At 37.4% G+C, this 22,983-nt stretch overlaps 1 protein-coding gene across 2 annotated transcripts in view; it reads right to left on the bottom strand.

The window, feature by feature from the left end:
- STIM2 (stromal interaction molecule 2) overlaps window positions 1–22,983 on the bottom strand; it is a 182,433-nt gene that overhangs the window by 110,048 nt on the left and 49,402 nt on the right. The window lies entirely within an intron of this gene.

The following is a 22,983-nucleotide window of genomic DNA, read 5'->3' as shown; positions in this document are numbered from 1 at the left end:
ATATTCTTCACATCAAAAGTATAGTATATGAACATACTGACTAAAAATAAATAATCCAACTTAATTGATATCAAACTACAACCAATACTAAATTCAAGTTGTCCACATTCTTATACATCTTCAACAGTCATCTTCTTATTCAACTCATGATATTTGTAAATTAACCCCCCAAAAAAACAGATAAACTCCCTCCTTAAAAACTAAAAAAAAAAAAAAAAAATCACAGAGCACAAGGGGTTTTCTTGTATAGGCCAGTCTAAAATGTAAGTCCTTAGGGCAACATCACAAAGAATACAAGAAAAAGAAATGTAGAACATTGACATGATCCTTAGAAATGTCTTTATCATTTTTCTAACAGATTCTAAGAGTCCATCATATGACTCTCTAAATGTGTAACTTCTTAGATTCAACAAGGAAAAACTGAATTTTAAAAACCTTGTTCTTCATATTTTTCTTAACATAAATTTATTGCCTAAATAATTTTGTACGGAAATGAGTGAATCCTCACATGTAGATTGTCAAAAAATAACAATTTATAGAGAATATGTAATTTTTCATGACTTAAAATGAGATTAATAAAAATTACCTCTTGCTGACCTCAAATAGTAAACAGCCTATACACCAAAATGGAAAAGTACTGTCAAAGCTTCACTCATACCCAATCTGGCTGACTGGCAGATTGACAAATTCCAAGAACTGATTTATACCAAGTCACTAAAATAGTAAAATATCCTTTTAAAATGTCATCAAATCCACATGTATTTCCACAAATAGTGTGGTCTTGAAGTTTTTAAAGTCAAAGCTTTGGTTTTTCCAGTAGTCATGTATGGATGTGAGAGTTGGACCATAAAGAAGGCTGAGAGCCAAAGAACTGATGCTTTTGAATTGTGGTGCTGGAGAAGATTCCTGAGAATCTCTTGGACTGCAAGGAGATCAAACCAGTCAATCCTAAAAGAAATCAACCCTGAATATTCACTGGAAGGACTCTTGCTCACCTGAATTGATTGCAGTTATAATGGCTCGCTGATGCTAAGTCACTTCAGTCGTGTCTGACTCTGTGTGACCCCATAGATGGCAGCCCAACAGGCTCCACCATCCCTGGGATTCTCCAGGCAAGAACACTGGAGTGGGTTGCCATTTCCTTCTCCAATGCATGAAAGTGAAAAGTGAAACTGAGCAACTTCACTTTCACTTCACTTTCACTATAATGGCCTAAGAGTATCTAATTCTGCACTGAGGAAAAAAAACAAGAAGTCAGTTGTGGAGATCAACTAGTAACTTCCTTTAAAAACAAAACAAAACAATTTACGCCTCTATTACCTACATGTTCTACTTACAGACCATTTTGGCAATTTAACATTTTTAACAGTTTTAAATCAAAACCTAATTTTCATTCCTTTAGTCTTGAAAAGGAAGGAAACAGAAAAGCCTATAAAAATAAGAAAATGAAATTATAAGTTATGTGACATAAATGTGTAAATATTTAAAACTCTGATAACCATTTGCTAAAAATCTAAGAACTTATAAAAATAATGGTCAATTATAATCCCTAATTCACAAAACAATCCAGAACCCTGAGATGCCCCAACTTTTCCTGAATGGATTCAAAATAAAATATAAGCTCTCGGGTATCACCACCACATATGGCATAAAGAAGATTATGTGTAAAATGTGTTATTGCCTCTCAGACATATTTTTATACATATTTTATTTTGCAAATAAGCATGTGAAGTGAAAGTTTATTATAACTAGCACATAAGGAAAGGTTCAGCATCACTCACTCTGATTAAATAGGCCTTGTTGTTAAACTCTCTAAGCAGAGTCAACAGTGAGGACGGTAGAAATGTTAAAAAGTAGAGAAAAGGAGGAAGTCCTATAATCTGGAAAAAACTCACATGTAAACAAAATTGTATTTTTTTAACTTAAATTAATAAAACACTATCAGAATCTACCTCTGAATTTAACTTCTTCATGACGTATTTCATAAAAACCAACTCTGAGTACTTCTTTCTCTGAATGCCATTCAATCCATTCAACAAATATCTACTGAGCACTACCATGTGTCAGGCATTGGAAATAGCAGTGAACAACAGAGAGAAAAATTTCTCACAAAACTTACGTTCTAATGCAGGAGATGAGCACAACAAGGTAAATAAGCAAAATGAATAGCATGTTGTTTTTAGTAACAAAATATTAGAAACAACCTCAACTTTTACTAGTAGCTGCTAACTGGTGCTGCTAAGTCACTTCAGTCGTGTCCGACTCTGTGTGACCCCATAGACAGCAGCCCACCAGGCTCCCCCGTCCCTGAGATTTTCCAGGCAAAAGTACTGGAGTGGGTCGCCAGTGCTTTCTCTGGAATAGCATGTCAGGAGTGGTAAGTATTAAGGAACAACAGAACAAAGAGCAGATAATGAAATGTCAAGGAATTTGAAATTCTCAACTATAATCTTTATTCTCAAATCAGTCTTTAATGTTGTACCAGAATGGCCGAGTGGTTAAGGCATTAGACTTAAGTTCCAATGGATTTATATCCTCATGAGTTCGAACCCACTTCTGGTACAACAGGTCCTGCTTTTGGCTTCATTGATAGCTCAATTGGTAAAGAAATCCGCCTGCAATACAGGAGACCCTGGTTCGATTCCTGGGTCAGGAAGATCTGCTGGAGAAGGGATAGGTTACCTACTCCAGTATTCTTGGGCTCCCCTTGTGGCTCAGCTGGTAAAGAATCCGCCTGCAATGCGGGAGACCTGGGTTTGATCTCTGAGTTGGGAAGATCCCCTGGAGAAGGGAAAGGCTACGCACTCCAGTATTCTGGCCTGGAGAATTCCATGGACTGTACAGTCCATGGGGTCGCAAATAGTTGGACACGACTGAGCGACTTTCACTTTAACCTCTAATTGCTTAATGTGATTTTGTCCATATGACTAAGCTTATGAAAAGGGCAGGGGCCATGTTCTTCCATTTCTCACATGCTCATAATACCCACAACTTAGCTGGACACATTCTGGACCTCTGTAAATTCTGCTATTTCATACATTAACTAAATCACAAAGTTCTAGTCTTCTATACTGGGCAAACCACTGGCCAGCATTAAAGAGATAATAAGAGTATCCTGTACCTAAAAAAGCTCACAGGCTAGGGAAAGGCATGCTGTTGGCACTGAGAACATTAATTGTAGAGTGCTGTGAGAGCATGGAGGGACGGCACCTAATCCAGACTGGGAAAGAAGAGGCAGAACTTTTCTAGAGGTAAACACAGGGAGTTTTAAAGAACTGTATTGATGACCTTGGGAAGGACAGAAATGCATGCATCATACATTCAGTGTCATGAAAAGACCACAAAACACTCACAGAAATCCAACTGGTTGATATGGCTGGCACAAATTACAATCAGAGGGGAAAAAAATCAATAAACAAGAGACCAAATAGGAGACTGGTAAGAAGGGATAAAAACTCTAAAAGTCGTTTTTCCATACTAAAGAATTTGGATTTTTTACTCTGAAAACTATAAGAAGCCCACTAGGGATTTCAAGGAGAAGACCAACAAAATCAGATTCATATAGAGAGATCAATCTGGTGACAGCGGAAGACAAATGGAGACAAGACTGGGAGGCACAATCATCAGGAAGTGCTGCAAGAATCCTGGCAGCACTCAAGAGCCCATGCTCCCAAGGAATGGGAAGGTAAAGGACGAAGACTGCGCTAAGGTTTGGTGTTTTGCCATGATGGAACAGCAGAAGGAAAGGAAAGACAGGAGCTGAGGATACGGCAAGAATGATCCATTTTCCACATGAAATTCTGTTTCCATTTGGTACAGTGTCTTACGGCCTTTGAATTCTAACTTAGATGAGCTGTGAATTCTGAATTCCATTACTTGTTCTAAAAAAACATCTATTTCTGCTTAATTAACTATGCCAAAGCCTTTGACTATGTGGATCACAATCAACTGTGGAAAATTCTGAAAGAGATGGGAATACCAGACCACCTGACCTGCCTCTTGAGAAATATGTATGCAGGTCAGGAAGCAGCAGTTAGAACTGGACATGGAACAACAGACTGGTTCCAAATAGGAAAAGGAGTTCGTCAAGGCTGTATATTGTCACCCTGCTTATTTAACTTATACGCAGAGCACATCATGAGAAATGCTGGGCTGGAAGAAGCACAAGCTGGAATCAAGATTGCCGGGAGAAATATCAATAACCTCAGATATGCAGATGACACCACCCTTACGGCAGAAAGAAGAACTAAAGAGCCTCTTAGCTGACTTTATTTTTTTGGGCTCCAAAGTCACTGCATATGGTGATTGCAGCCAAAATTAAAAGACACTTACTCCTTGGAAGGAAAGTCATGACCAACCTAGACAGCATATTAAAAAGCAGAGACATTCCTTTGTCAACAAAGGTCCATCTAGTCAAGGCTATGGTTTTTCCAGTAGTCATGTACGGATGTGAGAGTTGGACTATAAAGAAAGCTGAGCGCTGAAGAATTGATGCTTTTGAACCGTGGTGTTGGAGAAGATTCTTGAGAGTCCCTTGGACTGCAAGGAGATCCAACCAGTCCATCCTAAAGGAGATCAGTCCTGGGTGTACATCGGAAGGACTGATGTTGAAGCTGAAACTCCAATACTTGGGCCACCTGATGCGAAGAGCTGACTAATTTTGAAAAGACCCTGATGCTGGGAAAGATTGAGGGCAGCAGGAGAAGGGGACGACAGAGGATGAGATGGTTGGATGGCATCACTGACTCAATGGACATGGGTTTGGGTGAACTCTGGGAGTTGGTGATGGACAGGGAGGCCTGCCATGCTGCGGTTCATAGGGTAGCAAAGAGTCGGACAGGATTGAGTGACTGAACTGAACTGAACCTGTTCCAACGTCTTTTTCATTTTTTTCTCAGTTGTTTTTCCTTCTAGGTTAATTCAGCACAACTGACCATTTTAACTCAAAGTAGGTGATCTAAATTTCTTTTAGAATATACAAACTGATATAAAAGAACTATGCAGTTAACGAATCGGGATTAATAGACAAATTTCAAAGACAACTGCTTAAATACCAAAATCTGTCTCCTTTGCCATCATACAGACATCTACCTTAGCTACCCAAAATGCACCATGTACTCCATAACCAGTTTCTCACTTAAACAAAAATCACCTGTTCATTTTTACACATGATAAAGAGTGCCTGTCCCTGGAAGGCCCTGTGCTTAGTGCAGACACCCACCAAAAATAAATTTCCTCCCCTTAGTGCCCTCATGTGTGTGTGTGTGTGCTAAGTCGCTTCAGTCGTGTCCGACTCTTTGCAACCCTATGGACTGTAGGCTGCCAGGATTCTCTGTCCATGGGATTCTCCAGGCAAGGATACTGGAGTGGGTTGCCATTTCCTTGTCCATGGGATCTTCTCAACCCAGAAAATAAACCTGTGTCTGTCTCCAGCATTGGCAGGCAGTTTCTTTAACACCAGTGCCACCTGGGAAGCTTTCAGTGCCCTCATCTTGTGTTAAACGCAACATGAAGCAATGTATCTTTTCAGCATTATGCTGAGCATTCCTTTCTCTTCTCTGAATCAAGAGCAGCACATTCCAGTGAGAAAAAAATAAAAAAGAAATCAGCTGAAACAGAGAAAGACTTAACCAACCAAAGTCAGCAATCAACACCATTGTTAAGTTCTATCCTGCTTTCCTTTACCCAAACAAATGCTCAGTCTGATTCTGCAGAAATAACTAATGAATTAAAATGATTTTACCTAGTAAGAAGCATCTAATGTATTCTAGAAGCCAAAGCTATTTTATGTACGTAATATAATCCCTACAACGTTGTGTGAAGAACATATTCGTTTTTCAGATGAGGAAATGAGACTTATGAGTAACCTGCTAAAGATTACACCCCTAGAAATGACAGACTTGGGATTCACACCAGTCTTCAAATTCATGTTTGAGTGTCAGTACAATGAATATAAATACATCAGTGTTTCCCGTGTCAGAGAAGAATAAGGAATCGCTATCATAGATCATGCCCAAACCTGGCTGAGAAGCAGAGAAAACCAAGAAACACAATTGTATCCCATGGAAGAGGATCATTAGACACCTCATGAAAGACAGACACAATCTAAAATACAGACCTACACTTCTTAGCTTTCTTCTCCTTTTGATAATAACGTACCTTTAACTCACACTCCCCTTGAACAAACCTTTACTATATTACCACAGTGATAGACATATATTGAAAGTTTGAAAATGAAAGTGTTAGTTGCTCAGTCATGTCTGACTCTGCTATCCCATGGACTGTGGCCCACCAGGCTCCTCTGTCCATAGAACTCTCCAGGCAAGAACACTGGAGTTGGTTGCCATTCCATTCTCCAGAGCATCTGTTTGACCCAGGGATCGAACCCGGGTCTCCCATATTGCAGGCAGATTCTTTACCGTTTGAGCCACCAAGGAAGAACTGAAAGCTTAAACATATATAAATATCAGAAGCCAAATAAACTGCTGAATATAAGTTTTTACCTGGAAAAATGTAGAATGCCAGGCTTCAGTTTAGAAGCCAGGTATATAAAGGGTAAAAACAAAGTTAAACATGGCAAATGCAATGACAGACATGTAATAAATATATAATGGCAGCAAAACTTAGAACGTAGTCCTACACGGCAAGAAAAAGATTTGAGAAGAAAGATACATTCACACTGAATCTTGAAAGATGAGCAAGTGTTCTCTAGGAAGACATCAATAGGCAAGAACATAAGCTGCTAATAGTTATTATACTAACAAACTAATGATGACAACAGCTATCAATTATGGAGTGTCTATTACACATCACATAAATCTATGTTACATATTATACATTTCACTTTGCCTATAAAATAGGCACTATTATTACCATTTGACAAGGTAATTAAGAGATAAGACTGACAGTATCAATGAAGGCCAGATTATGGAGGGATCTACAGATTACTATAAAGTGCCAAAAAGGGGAAAAAATATTAATAGATTACTCACTGAAACCCCCTATTTGCAGTTTCCCCAACCTGCAAAGCTCTTTTTCCCAAGTACACCCATTGTTGGTAACTCTTTTCATTCCAGCACAAATGTTTCTCCTCAGAGGTCATCTTCTTTCCTCACCTAAAATATTCCCCGCCTTTTCTATTTGCTATGTTTTTCTTCACAGCACTTAATCACAGCGCATATATTATGTATTTATTTCCTTACTTTCCACTCCTCCACTATAATGCAGTCATGAGATTATAGGCACTGCTCTTCCTTGAGTGCCTAGAACAGGGCCTGGCACATAGTCCGCACTCAAAAAATGCGTTCACTGAATTACTTACATAACTGGTTTCCAATATAAATTTTTGGAAGAGAAAAACTTTTCACGAAATTACTTGGCTGATTAGAAAACTAAGATGTAGAAAATGACAATAAAAATCCCTTACCTCTTTACAACACTGACGTTAGTCTAAGCAGTTAGTTGAAATCTATTAATATTACTCCTCCTTTCATGAAAACTATTCAGTAGTCTTCAAGAGCCTGAAGTATGAAATCTTATCTATCCACTGTCAAAGACAGCTGTATAAATACTTAATGAACAAAATATATAACACATTATAAAAAAATGGAAGGAGAACTTTAAAATATTTAAGATTCAAGGCTCTACAACTTGAGCAGTAAAGATAAAATTTCATGAAGGCAAGGCCTAAGCTTGTTTTTACTGATTGTTGTTTTAGTCATTCAGTCATGTCCAACTCTTTGCAACCCCATGGATTGTAGCCCACCAGGCTCCTCTGTCCATGGGATCTCCCAGGCAAGAATACTGGATAGGGTTGCCATTTCCTTCTCCAGGGGATATTCCCAACTTAGGGATCAAACCCACGCCCCCCTGCACTGGCAGGCAGACTCCTTAGCACTGAGCCACCAGAGAAGCCCCATTTTATTGATTACTATACATCACTATTATTATATATGTTATGATATATGTATATTATTATTATACAGTGTGTACATGATCAGATGCTTCAGTCGTGTCTGACTCTTTGCGATCCTATGGACTGTAGCCCACCAGACTCCTCTGTCCACGGAATTCTTCAAGCAAGAATACTGGAGTAGGTTGCCATGCCTTCCTCCAGGGGATCAGCACTCCTAATAAATAATTATGCCTGACTGATTTTTACATGCAAGCAATTGCATTTTTGGTGGTATTATGAAAAAGAAATTGGATTTTAATAAGCAGGGTTTTGAAAAAAGAGAAAACAACAAACCCAAAGAGGAAATAAGATAAGATCTGGGACCCACAAAGAGCAGTCTGCTGGCAGACTGGCTCTCAGCAGAGAGTGCTACTCAGTGCTCCTCCCTGTTCACCTCTCCCAGATGCTGCCTCTGGCCTTCACAAGAGTGGGGCGGGAAGGTCAGTCCCACAGTACAAGGAACTGTCCTCTGCTAGACAACACTCCTCCCTAGAAGGAGGAAGGAAAACACTAGCAAGTGGAGAAGCAGTAGGATGTGAATCTGGTGGCCTGGGGCTATTAGTCAGTGAATGACAAGGAACCAAGAATTAAAATAAATTTTTAAAAAAATAGAATATTCAAGGAACTACTGATAAAGTTTTAAGTGGCTGGGAAAGATGAAGGTGGGAGGAGAAGGGGACGACAGAGGATGAGGTAGTTGGATGACATCACCAACTCAATGGACATGAGTTTGAGTAAACTCGGGTGATGCACAGGGAGGCCTGGCGTACTGCAGTCCACGGGGTCACAAAGAGTCACACGACTGAGCAACTGAACTGAACCGTGACTTGTTGGTAACTATAACAGAGATAAGTCACAATTTATATTTTGTATAGTGCTTTCAAGTTTAAAAAAATGCTTTCCTATATACTCAATTTCATTTTAATCTACAGAGGAAAACTACAGTCTCAGTTAACATGCTTGTCACCACTGAATGCCTATTCCAACTGCAGGCAGGAAGTAACAGAACATAAACCACAATCACAGCAGTTGGTCAGATGGAAAAGGTCAGACTGAAGTGACAACTGAAATGTAGTCAGAGAAAGGAGGCAACCATGACTGACATTTCTGAACTACAAGTCTAGGTAAAACAAAGGTACACTTCTATTTGGCTGAGTGTAACCAAATAACATCGTTACAAATGCATCAAAAGTGATTGCATTAAGCCTTTACTAGAGACCAATATTTATGCCATATTCTTCATTTTTTTGTCCCAGTCAATTGATACAGGTAGGGGTACAGTTCAGAAATGTAAGAAAAATAAGAACTTAAGAAACAAATGAACCTGAAAAAGCAAATCCAGTCTTTAAAGCTAGTTTCCCTCCTACAAAACCTTGAAGGTCAGCAGTTTCATAACAACTAAGAAGGAGAGCCAGCTGACTTTTAATCACAAACCAATGACTGAAGCCCATTAACAATGTGTAACATCATATATTGCCAAGAACTTGACTTACCACACTGGCGACTGTTTATGAGTCTCATGATTAGGCTTTTCTTAATTACTACCACTGAGAGAAAAATTTTAAACAACTATTGTTCATACTTAGTATTTTCATTAATGGCTCCCAAGCCACTTATCAAATTAAATACTTCAATCAGAGTATTTTGAGATATTTTCTCTAAAATCTTCAGAGATTACCATTCGGTGTCATTTTCCAATAAACCAACAATCTGATTCAAATTCAAAAAGAAAGTGAATAATGCCTTCTTTCTTTTTTGATATCCTCTTTAAGGCAGAGTCTATTGTCCCTTATTTTCCCAGTGTCAAGCATATCACCAAAATCTGCCATATAGGAGGATTAATTTATTTTTTTGAGAAACATCCATTGATATTATCAAATTATGGCTTAACTGTTATACTCAACAGAAAATAAAGGGCCTGTTCTTTGAAATCTCTTCTGACTAATGACTGGAGCTCTGAATGACTGACTTTGTTGACAAAGAAGTAGTCTGACTCTTGTAAAGAGAAAAAAACTTTCCCCAATCTGTTAGCTAAAAATTTCCCTTAAAAACTGCTAAGTCCAAAAATACCTTCCAAATGTTTTAAACAGACTACTGGATACAAACTCAGTTACTTAGGTCCCTTTTCCCTTTCCAGGGACATCTTTCAACTTACCATCTCTGATTATTTTACTCCCACTTATTCCCCAGCCCAAACAAAACATGTTGTCCTTGTCACCTCAAGAAGTTCCTGCTAATCTTCTCAAAGGTAGGAGACAGAAGGTAATCCCCTCTGCCTCAAAACTCTTAATATGCAATTCATTTACCAAACATTCCTCAATCCAAAAATATCTACACTTATATTCATGGTTAACCAATATGTTCCTTTGATTTTAATAATCAACTTATTAATATTAATAAATATTAATAAATGAGCAGGAGTATTTATGCAGCTGTATTCATCTCTAGATTCACTGACAGATGCCTAATTTTTCCAATTTTATTTTATACTATAACCTCCTAGAAAGCAATACTGTATCTGTACATGACATTGTTGTATCTGTCATATGCAGGAAAATACTGCTGACTAGGTGGAAAAAACAGAAGTAAACAGGTGCATGTATACACTTATTTACTGACTCCTGGTTTCCCAGGATGCTATGAACACTAATGACGATTAGCAATATTATGTGCACAGAGCAATGGAATAGCTTTGCTTATTTTCGTTTGTTTTGAAGGGAAGAAAATGGTAATTCAAAATTACAACCAGAACATTCTGCATGTACTTTATGCCACTAATTCATATTCTTAAAGTGGTTAAAATTATAAATTTGATGTTACATATATTCTATAATTTTTTTAAAAGCTATGAGCAAAACAAGTAGAAAAAAAAGACTATTAAAACCATTCTACTTATATCAACACTTTGGGAAATAAAGAACATTACTGGTACTGCCAGGCACTGATCTAAGAGCATGACACTGTTTCACTTCTTTCTCAGCACAAGAAACCAACAACAATAAGAAAATAAAAACGGTATCCCAATTTTACTGATGAGAAAGGTTGAGCACTCTATAGGGGGAAAAAGAACTTTCAATTCATTCTCATTCTGCCACTTATTATACAACCTCAGGAAAGTTATTTAACTTCTTTGCCTTAACTACTTCATCTATAAAATGGGAGTAACAGTATATTTACAAGGTTGTTATTAGGATTAAATGAGATATCTATGTATAAAACATCTAGCACAGTGTTGGCACATACTTAGAACTCCACAAACAACACTCAAGAGATACCTTTTATTATTATTATTATCCAGAAAGGTAAAGTGCCCGTTGAAAGTAAACAGCACAGCAGGAATTCAATGCCAAGTCTCTTGCAATCTAAGTGTACTCTTCCTATTATACTGCTATTACCTTAACAGACAGCAAAAACATTAGTTTTTAATTAGACTTAACTCTGAATATCTTTTGCCTGATCTCAAAACCAAATACACCCTAAAATATAAAAAGAAAAGTTAAAGAAGGAATAGAGAGTTTGTTGGATAACTTACATGCCAGTTGCTTTGCTTGGCTAATTCTACTTCTCTCAACAGCCCTACCAAGTTGAAAACACACTAGAGCTTCTCACGATGAATTAGCCAAGACTCTCATATGTAAAATAATTTACTCCCAGGTCAAAAGTTTTAATCATTTTGCTGAAATTCAACCTAGATCTGTCCAAATCCAAAGAACTTAATTTTTCCCTATATCCCACAATCTGTCAAAAGAAAAAGACTTCTCAGTTTTAAAAATACCCAAAAAGAATATTTTGTGCAATATTCTTATCACCTGAAACATAACAAGCACTCATTAAGTAAGTATATACTGAATGAGTGCATCAATACAGAAAGTTAATGAGTGGTCATGGGGTAGGCTGGCTTATATTATATTTGCCTAACTTTTAATTACACTAGAAAACTTTCTCTTTTATATGGAACAATCATATCAACAAAGTATGACCAAACCACCAACTGTGATAACAAACTGAGCACTTGAGCTGACAGCAACTTCACTCTTAACAAGTGCTAAGGGTCAAAAACTCTAAAGTCATTCTTGATGACACTCATACACATCACATCTGACCTCAAGAAACCTGCTGGTTCTCCCTCTGAAACATTATGTAGACTCTGCCCTATTCAGGGTCACCATCTGTTGCATGGATTACTGTCCCTCATCTTTAATGTCTTCTGTCTCCTCCTGTTATAGCTAAATCCATGGCCACCCACAATAACCACCCCTCTGTAAACACCCTCACCTCCTTCTCTATTATCTCACTTGGTTAGCCAGGCCACAACCTTGATAAAAATCTAATTCTCCACCTACTGTACCTCTATACCCATGCATCTAAACAAGGCTGATCATGATGCCTGAAATTCATAACCACAGACTTCAATGGCACCCTAATGTTGCCAGGTAATCATACTGTAACTATCTGGTCTATTCACTCTCCCAGTCTATTTCACACCTTCCTGATCCTCAACCCTTAATGTCTTATCCTCATCCTTATTCATGGCAATGACTCTGCTTCTCATGCTTCACTGAAAAAAAAATTTTTAATGAAGCAATTAAAAGAGATTTTCCATAAACTCTCATGACCAATCAACCTCCCAGTGTCTGCACCTCATACTGTGCCTCTGACCTACTGACACAGATGAATTATCCAACTTCCTATATAATGTTAATCTCCTTATGAACTAAATCTCACCTCAATGAACTCCTCAACAGCACTACTCCAAGTATTCATCCTTAACATTTTAACATTTTGTTCTCAGCAGATCACTAGCATCAGAATATAAACATCCTTTTCTCTCATTCTTAAAAAAAAAAGGCAAAATACTTTTTAATTTCACTTCACTACTCCTCTTTCAGAAAATCTCCTTGAAAACACTGTTAATTTACCATCTCTAATTTCTCTCCTCCCTTTCTGTTAAAATACACTCCAACCAAAACAATCTTGAGAAAGAACAAAACTAGAAGAGTCAAGTTTCCTGACTTCAGAGTATACTACAAAGCTACAGTAATCAAAACAGTATCTGGTACTAGCACAAAAACACATACAGATCAACGAAACAAAACACAGAGTCCAGAAATAAACCCACACACTTATGGTCAATTGATCCCCAACAAAGGAAGCAAGAATATACAATGGAGAAGACAGTCTCTCAAATAAGTGATACTAGCAAAATTGGACAGCTATATCTAAAAGAAAGGAATCAGAACATTCACCAATCCATATACAAAAGTACACTCAAATGGATTAAAGACCGAAACATAAGACCAGATACAGATACTATAAAACTCTTAGAGGAAAACATAGGTGGAACACTCTTTGACATATTTCACAGCAACATTTTTTTGGATCTGTCTCCATAAAGCAAAGGAAATAAATGCAAAAATAAACAAATGAGACCTAATTAAACTTAAAAGCCTTTGCATAGCAAAGGAAACCCTCAACAAAAAGACAATCTACCAAATGGGACAAAGTATTTGCGAATGATATGACCAATAAGGGATTAATATCCAACATATATAAAAAGCTCATATCGCCTAACATCAAAAACAAACAATTTAAAAATGTACAAAAGAAAACAAACATCTTTTCCAAAGAGGAAATGTAGACGGCCAACAGGTAGGCACATGAAAAAATGGTCACCATCGGTAATCACCAGAGAAATGCAAATCAAATACACAATGAGATTATCACCTCATACCTATCAGAATGGCTATCATCAATAAGAACACAAATAACAAACATTGGAGAATATGTGGAGAAAAAAGAACCCTCATACACTGTTGGCGGGAATGTAAACCGGTGCAGCCAGTATGGAAAACAGTAGGGAGGTTTCTAAAAAAATTAAAAAACAGAACTATCATTTGACCCAGCAATTTTTCTCCTGGGTATATATCTCCCTCAAAAAGAAAAAAAAAAAAAAATCAGAATACTAATTGAAAAAGATATACGCACCTCAATGTTCAAAGCAGCATTACTTATAATTGCCAATATATGGAAGCAACCCGAGGGTCCACCAACAAAAGATATGGTATATAAATACAATGGAATACTACTTAGCTACAAAAAAGAATGAAGTTTTGCAGCAATTTGGATACACTTGAAGGGTATTACAGTGAGTGAAATAAGTCAGAAAGAAAAAGACAAACACTGTAAGATACTACTTATGTGGGGAATCTAAAAAATACAACTAGTGAATATAATGAAAAATAAAAAGGAACAGACTCACAGATATAGAAAGCAAACTGTGCTTGGGGGAAAGAGGCAATATATGGGTGGAGAAATGGGAGGTTCAAACTACTGGGTATAAGACAGGATCAAGCATGTATTGAATTGGCCAATAAGTTCATTCAGGTTTTTCCATAAGATGTAATGAAAACCCCAAACAAACTTTTTAGCCAACCCAATATTGTGCAACAGAGGAAACATAGCTAACATTTTGTAATAACTGAAAATGGAAAGTAACCTTTAAAAAATTGAATTTATAAAATGTTTTAAAATACATTCCAGTCAGGTTTGTGCTCTTACCACTTCAGCTAAACAGTCCTGGTCAAAATCACCAGTGATCTCCACATTATTAAATTCAGTATCAATTCTCAGTTCTCATATTACTTGGCCTATCAGTAAGTATCTGCCACAGCTGATCAGTCTCTTCTTTTTCCAGATTTCAGGACAACATGGTATTGTCATTCTCCTCCTCATGGACTGCTTTTTCTGTCTTCTCTTCCATAGGGCAAAGGAAATTTGGGGGGCTGATGGCTACGTAAATTATCTTGACTGTGGCAAAGATTTATATACATATTCTAACTGTGGCAAAATATATATACATATACTAACACTTTGCCAACTGTACACTTTTAATAGAAACCATTTATTATAGGTCAATTATACCTCAAAAAAAACCCGTCAGCCTTCACCTACTATTCCTGGTCTCTCAGACTGCTCAGAGATCATGACAACAGAATTATTAAAGTTGTTTTTAAATCCTAGAATGAAAATATCCCAGCCACTGAGAACAGTTAGTTCCTTTCTCATCCTATTCTCTCAAAATAACTTGGATCTACCGTTTTCAATCAAATTACTTTACTAACAAAAGAGAGAGTCAAACGGGTGGTGAAGAGTTTGACTCTCTATTGTCATCCATTATGATTACAAGGTCAGAAATAATCTGCTGCTGCCGCTGCTGCTGCTGCTAAGTCGCTTCAGTCATGTCTGACTCTGTGTGACCCCATACACGGCAGCCCACCAGGCTCCCTCATCCCTTAGATTCTCCAGGCAAGAACACTGGAGTGGGATTTTTCTCCAAACATTCAAAATGTCTCTTATTATTCTTAGCAGGGTCGGCAATCCTCAGCTAAATTTGGCCTTTAAGAACTATGAAAATGGTTGCCAGAGATCTGTGCCACTTTCTTATTTACTATCAGCTATGTGTCCTATTTTCTATCTTTTCATAATTTTATACCCCTGTCTCAACTAACATTAACCTGTATCAAGCATTTTAATAAATACTACCAATAAGTGATTAAGTAAATAAGTAAATAGTACTTAAAACATGAAAAGAAACATATACATTAAAATATTTAACAAAAATTTAAATATGTGGGGGGGGGGGACATGTAAAACCGTCAGAGACAGCAAGACTTCATGGAAATTAAATATTCAAGAAACCACTCTAGTTACACCACAACTTCAAAAGTTTAGAGAACTCAACAGCAATGAGAAACTCATGGAGACACCGGTGGGATGGTGTCAGATTTGTTTGGAATAGAATATTCAGGTAGCTCCAGTATGTGGATGTAAGGACAACCAGTTAGAGGCAGAGAGACAAGTTATTTTATTATCCCAAGCGACAAGGTCTAAACTAAGGTTATGCTTATAAGGTGAGACAGAATGAGGCAGATTACAAAAGTGTTTAAAAGATAAATTGTATTAATTCCTAGAACTTTCATTTAATTCCACTATGGTATGCAGTCTCCATTAAATAAAAGACTTTCTTGATTATCAAGCATAAAGACAACGATGAATCATTTTCCTCTGTACTTCATAATTTTACAGAAAGACAATCTAGAGGAATAACCTAAATTTCTGAATGATTAGAGACTAAAAACTAAGCTCATATAAACCTTTTTTTTTTTTTTTTTTTTGGCACAGTTAACAACAGGAAGACTGTTCTGACAGAAAACCTAAGAAAACTCCACCACATGACAGGCTGGAACACTGCAACAGGTCCCTTGCACTTCAGGATATGAAGAAAGGACAAGATGCAGGGTGGCATCAATTAAGTAGAATCTGGCTTAGAAGGATATGATGTCAAAAAGATGGACAATTACTGCATTCTTCCTGCCTACAGAACTCAATCAGATATTTCTAAGAAATGATCTAGAAGGGAATAAAGAAGCCATTCATAAAATAATACTGATCACTTTAAGTAATATGAGCTTTGCTTCCTGAAATGACTGTGTATATCCTATATTGAAAAGTCTTATTTACACTATTACCATAATCCAGGCATAAATTTAGCTTTCATCCAAAGAAACAGCTTTGTCACTAAGACGATTTCTATCCTAAATGTAGCTATACTCTTAACAATTTACAGCAAGGCTCTTTGCAAATTAGCAATCTGAAGATTGCAGAACTGGGTCAGTTTTCTAAACACAAACTTTTAGCTCTATTTTTGACACTGGTGGTGAGGAGGGGAGTAGAATAAGTGTGAACAACAATTGTATGTCGTCAGTCTATCAAAAGCTCAAATCCATCTGTAAAGCAATTATCTTTTAATAAAAAATACTTTTTAAAAAAAAAGCACAAATCCAGTTCCAGCCTCTCTACCTCTCCATCACTGCCATCAGAGAGAACCTCAATGCTTCGCCCACAGCCTTCCTGTAATGGTCCCTATCTCCAGGACCACCGTGCTACAAACGTATCTTCCTTTATGGTCACCACATCTTTAGGATACGATGATGGTCTCATCTTCCCCTCCTGTTGAAATCCTTCAGTACTTCCTAGTCTCCCATAGAGACTCCCCAGACTCCCCAATCTCCACAATACGAAATACAAGACACATTCTGATCCCTGAAGGATCTCTTCACTAGTGATTACCTTCCTCTATAAAGACTCCCTGATTTCGTAACAGGTACTTCCTATTCTTCACTCTTTTAGCATTTTTATACATAACTATTATAATTACAAGTAGTAGTCTACCTATCAATGCCAAAATTTCCTAAATAATCACAATACCTTCAACTTCGGCATGAGACGTAAATCGTAATTTCAATTTTATCACAATAACCATGTAACCTTCAGCAAACCTCAACATCTCTGGTTCTTAGTTTCCCTAGCTACAAAATTAGCATAAAATACTCATCCTCATGACTTCTTATGAGTAGCATTGAAAAATACAAGTAAAAAGCAATACTTCACTTTAGTAAACTTGAAGAACCACAGTGCAGCTAATAACACTCATAAAACCTAAAAAGAAACTCACATTTATTACATAAAGGAACTAAACATTCTCTATGGAGGTATAAGCACAACCTTTGTGACAGGATGTATGTAATGAGTTTTATTTGAATAAAATGTCTTGTTTTTCAGAACAAAGAAGTCATAAGCCGTGTTAAATGTCACCTTCAACTTTAAATCAAAGTTACTTTAAACAAAATTACCATTAATTTTATATAAATCCTTATTAACTCTTCAGGGGCTTTCCTCGTGGTTCAGACAGTAAAGAACCTGCCTGCAATGTGGGAGACTTGGGTTCGATCCCTGGGTCAGAAAGATCCCCTGGAGAAGAAAATGGCAAACCACTCCACTATTCTCGCCTGGTGAATTCCACGGTCACAGGAGACTGGCAGGCTACTATCCACAGGGTTGCAAAGAGTCGGACACAACTAAGCAACTATATCTAACTCCTCAGAGAAATTTCTATTCATACAAAATCAACACAGCCTCAGTTTCTAGAAAATTTTTACTCAAAATAACTATTAACAACTCTAGCATGTAATTGATTTAAAATATGGGTCACATACTTTCTACAAGACATTTGGGATTTTAAAGTTGCCTTAGCAAACCTGGGCTCCTCCCATTAACAAGTCCCCGTGTGCCTCATCATTTCACAAGTAATAAACTTCCTGGGAAAGGAGGGGTGAAAAAGGAAGGAAAGAGGAAATTCTCAAACAAGAACAGATAGCAGGAACTGGAGATAATAATTAGCAACTGAAATACGTGCTGTACTAATGATGGAGAGGGGTTTCCCAAGTGGCGCCAGTGTAAAGACCTTGCCTGAGAATGCAGGAGACATAAGAGACGTGAGTTCGATCCCCGGGTCGGGAAGATGCCCTGGAGGAGAGCATGGCAACCCACTCCAGTATTCTTGCCTGGAGAACCCCCATGGACAGAGGAGCCTGGCTACAGGGCTACAGTTCATAGGGTTGCAAATAGTCCGACACGACTGAAGCAACTTAGCATGCACGCACAATGGGGCAAGAGGAGGTTAAGCTGGAGGAATGGAGAAGAGAGTGGTCTGGGGTCTTCAGTTACTGCAGCAGTGAGAGGGAGGAAAAAGCCCCCACAAACAGGATGCTGTTGTTGTTGTTTAGTTGGTAAGTCGTGTCTAACTCTTGTGACCCTGTGGACTATAGCCCATCAGGCTCCTCTGTCCGTGGAATTTCCCCACCAAGAATACTGGAGTGGGTTACCATTACATCCTCCAGGGGATCTTCCCAATCCAGAGATGGAATCCATGTCTCCTGCATTGGCAGACGGATTCTTTACCATTAAGCCACAAGGGAAGCCCACAAACAGGATACAATATACGGCATCTTCAAAGCTCAAACCCTTCCCACTATCAGTTTCAACTTAAATTTGAAGGAAACAATTTTCTTCAAGACTATATTTAGTGAGGGGCTTTCCAGGTGGAGCTACTGGTAAAGAACCCACCTCCCAATGCAGGAGATGTAAGAGACACAGGTTCGATCCCTGGGTTGGGAAGATCCCCTGGAGGAGGGCACGGCAACCCACTCCAGTATTTTTACCTAGAGAATCCCATGGACAGGAGAGCTTGGTGGGCTACAGTCCGTGGGGTTGCAAAGAGTTGGACATGACTAAAGCAACTTAGCACAAGCACGTTTAGTGAGAATAAAGAATCAAGTAGACAAATTAGATTTCAAATACTATCTCATAGACACAGTTGATTTGAAAGTCATGTTAAACATAAGGTAAAATTTTACTAAAATTATTCTGAACTAATGGTTTTTTAAGTAAAATTTCAACTGAATTTCAAGTACAAAGTTATGCAGCAACCACAAAGAGCTTTACTTCTTACTGAATTACATCAATTTTAATCCCTGAAAAGTATAACAAGGTTCTCTTTGTCTAAACTGTGGTGGAAAAAAAAAAGATCAATAACTTCTCTGAAGCAGCTTTAATTACTTGTAACTTAAGAAACTAAAGTCTTAACATTCCTTTTTCTCCCTAATATCAAGTGTACTTTTCTACCTGACCTCTTAGGAATGATACAGTCATCTATGTGCCTAAAGAAGTCAGTCTCTCTCAAGTACCCAGTATTTAATTTGAAGGAAGACAAAATAGGAAAAGCCAATAATCTGGGAAACAAGAAGCCCAGACCGTGCAGAGAGCTCTACATATCCTCCAGTAGCTTCTATTATCTAAAAAATGGAGGGATTCAACCAGATCTCAAAGGTTACTTTTTTAACCAAAATCACACAAAGACAGTGCACACAAAAATGAAAAGTACACATCAATATCTCTAATGAACAAAGATACAAAAATCCTCAACAAAATACTAGCAAACTGAAACCAACAATACATTAAAAGGATCATACCATTGTCAAGTGGGATTTATCCCAGAGATGCAAGGATTTTTCAATAACTGAAGATTATCAATGTGATACACATTAAGAAACTTAAGAATAAAAACCACACGATCATCTCAATAGACACAGAAAGTTTCTGATAAAGTTCAACATCCATTTATGATTAAAAAAAAAAAAAAACTTTTCAAAGAGCAGGCATGGAAGGAACATGTCTCAATATATAATCAAGACTATATATGACAAACACGCAGCTAACAACATACTCATGGTGAAAAGCTGAAAGCATTTCCTCTAAGATCTAGAATAAGACAGGGATGCCCACTTTCACCACTTTTATTCAACGTAATATTGGACTTTTATTCAGCATAATACTGGACCACAGTGGTCAGAAAAGAAAAAGAAATAAAAGGAATCCAAATTGGAAGGAAAGAAGTAAAACTATCACTGTTTGCAGATGACATGATACTGTAAGTAGAAAATCCTAAAAACACCACCAAAAAACTACTAGAGCTCATCAATGAATTTAGTAAAGTTGCAAGGTACAAAATTAATATACAGAAATCTTACATTTCTTAACACTAACAAAATACCATCAGAAGAGAAATTAAGGAAACAAACACATCAAAAAGAATAAACTATCTAGGAATAAAGCTACCTAAGGAGGTAAAGGACTTCCCCGGTGGCTCAGACCAATGCAGGAGACCCAGGTTCAATCCCTGGGTGGGGAAGATCTCCTGGAGAAAGAATTGGCAACCCACTCCAGTATTCTTGCCTGGAAAATCCCATGGACGGAGGAGCCTGGTAGGCTACAGTCCATGGGGTCACAAAGGGTCAGACATGGCTGAGCAACTTCACTTTCACTTTCAAGGAGGTAAAAGCCTTATAGTCAGAGAACTGTAAGACGCTGATGAAAGAAAATGAAGACAACACAAACAGGAGGAAAAATATACCATGTTCATGGACTGAAAGAAATAATGTTAAAATGATGATATTATCCAAAGCAATCTACAGATTCAATGCCATCTCTACTAAAACATCAAGGGCATTTTTCACAGAACTAGAACAAATACTTTTAAAATCTATACGGACAGACAAAAGACGTCAAATAGCCAAAACAATCCTGAGAAAGGAGAACAGAGCTGGAAGAACCATGCTCCCTGACTTCAGATTATACTACAAAGCTACAGTAATCAAAATAGTATGGTACCAATACAAAAACAGACACACAGAAGATTACTGAAACAAAAGAGAGAGCCCAGAAACAAACTCACAGAGACAAGAATACACAACATATACAAGACAGTCTCTCCAACAAACAGTGCTGGGAAAACTGGACTGCTGCTGCTAAGTCACGTCAGTCGTGTACGACTCTGTGTGACCCCATAGACGTCAGCCCACCAGGCTCTCCTGCCCCTGGGATTCTCCAGGCAAGAACGCTGGAGTGGGTTGCCATTTCCTTCTCCAATGCATGAAAGTGAAAAGTGAAAGTGAAGTTGCTCAGTCATTTCCAACTCTTAGGGACCCCATGGACTGCAGCCTACCAGGCTCCTCCATCCATGGGATTTTCCAGGCAAGAGTACTGGAGTGGGTTGCCATTGCCTTCTCCGGGGAAAACTGGACAGCTACATGTAAAAGAATGAAATTAGAACATTTTCTAACACTACACACAAAAATAAACTCAAAATGGATTAAAGACCTACTTATAAGACAAAACCATGAAAATGCTAGACGAAAACATAGATGGAATACTCTATGACATAAATCACAGCAATAATTTCTGGTTCTGTCTCCTAAAGGAAAGAAATAAAACCAAAATAATCAAACGAGACCTAATTAAACTTAAAAGCTTTTGCCCAGCAAGGGAAACCACTGACAAAACAAAAAGACAACCAGCTGAAAGAGAGAAAATATTTGCAAGTGATATTACCAATAAGGGAGTTAATATTAAAAATGCATAAACAGCTCACACAACTCAATACAAAAAAATAAAACAACCCAAATGAAAAATGAGCAGAATCTAATAGACATTTTTCTAAAGAGGAAATGCAAATGGCCAAAAGGCACATGAAAAGATGATCACCACCAGTAAAACTCAGAGAATGCAAATTAAAATCAAAATGAGGTATCACCACACACCTGTCAGAATACCTGTCATCAAAAAGAACACAAATAACAAATGTTGGTGAAGATGTGGAGAAAAAGAAACCCTCCCACACTGTTGGTGGAAACGTAAATTGAAGTAGCCACTGTGGAAAACAGTATGGAAGTTTCTCTAAAAACTAAATAAAGAACTACCATTTGACCCAGCAATTTCATTACTGTGTATATATATGCAAAAAAAAAAAAAAACAAACAAAAAATCAGAACACTAATTCAAACAAATACATGCACCCCAATCTTCACAGCAGCATTTATACAATTTTCAAGATATGTAAGTAACTTAAGCGTTCATCAAGATATGAAAGGACAATGAAGATATGGTATGTGTGTATACACACACCCATATATATACATACAAAATGGAATAATACTCAGCTATAAAAAAGAGTGAAATGGATGGACTTGGAGGGTATTATGCTGAGTTAAATAAGTCATACAGAGAAAGACAAATACTATATGATACCACTTCTATGTGGAATTTTAAAACACAAAAACCTAGTGAATATAGCAAAAAGAAACGCACTCACAGTTATGAAGAACAAACAGTAGTTACCAGTGGGAAGAAGTAGGTGGTAAGGCCAAGACAGGGGTAGGGGATTAAGCCGTACAAACTATTATGCATTAAATAAATAAGCTACAAGGATATATTGCACAACACAGGGGAAAGAGCCAGGATTTCATAATAACTGCAAGTGGAGTGTAACCTTTAAGAACTGTGAATTATGTGGCACACCTGTAACATACAATACTGTAAATCAACTATACCTCAGTAAAAAGTTTCCTTCTCATGTCTCTCTTCAAACATATTATCTATATCCATGATCTTTTAAACTTTTCATATATATATATATATATATATATATACATAAAATAGTGTACGATTATAAAGCACTTCTCAGTTTTTCCTCATAAGTAGATACTTTTACAAATGAGAAATCTGAAACCCCAAAAGTAAAAGATATATTCAATGATTTTAAGTAGCAGAGCAAGAAGCTGAAGTTAGATACC

The sequence above is a fragment of the Bos indicus x Bos taurus genome, chromosome 6 (assembly GCF_003369695.1).
Source record: "Bos indicus x Bos taurus breed Angus x Brahman F1 hybrid chromosome 6, Bos_hybrid_MaternalHap_v2.0, whole genome shotgun sequence".
Classification (NCBI taxonomy): domain Eukaryota; kingdom Metazoa; phylum Chordata; class Mammalia; order Artiodactyla; family Bovidae; genus Bos; species Bos indicus x Bos taurus.
Note: the sequence above shows the minus strand (reverse complement) of the source record. Positions and strands in the feature narration are given on the sequence as shown.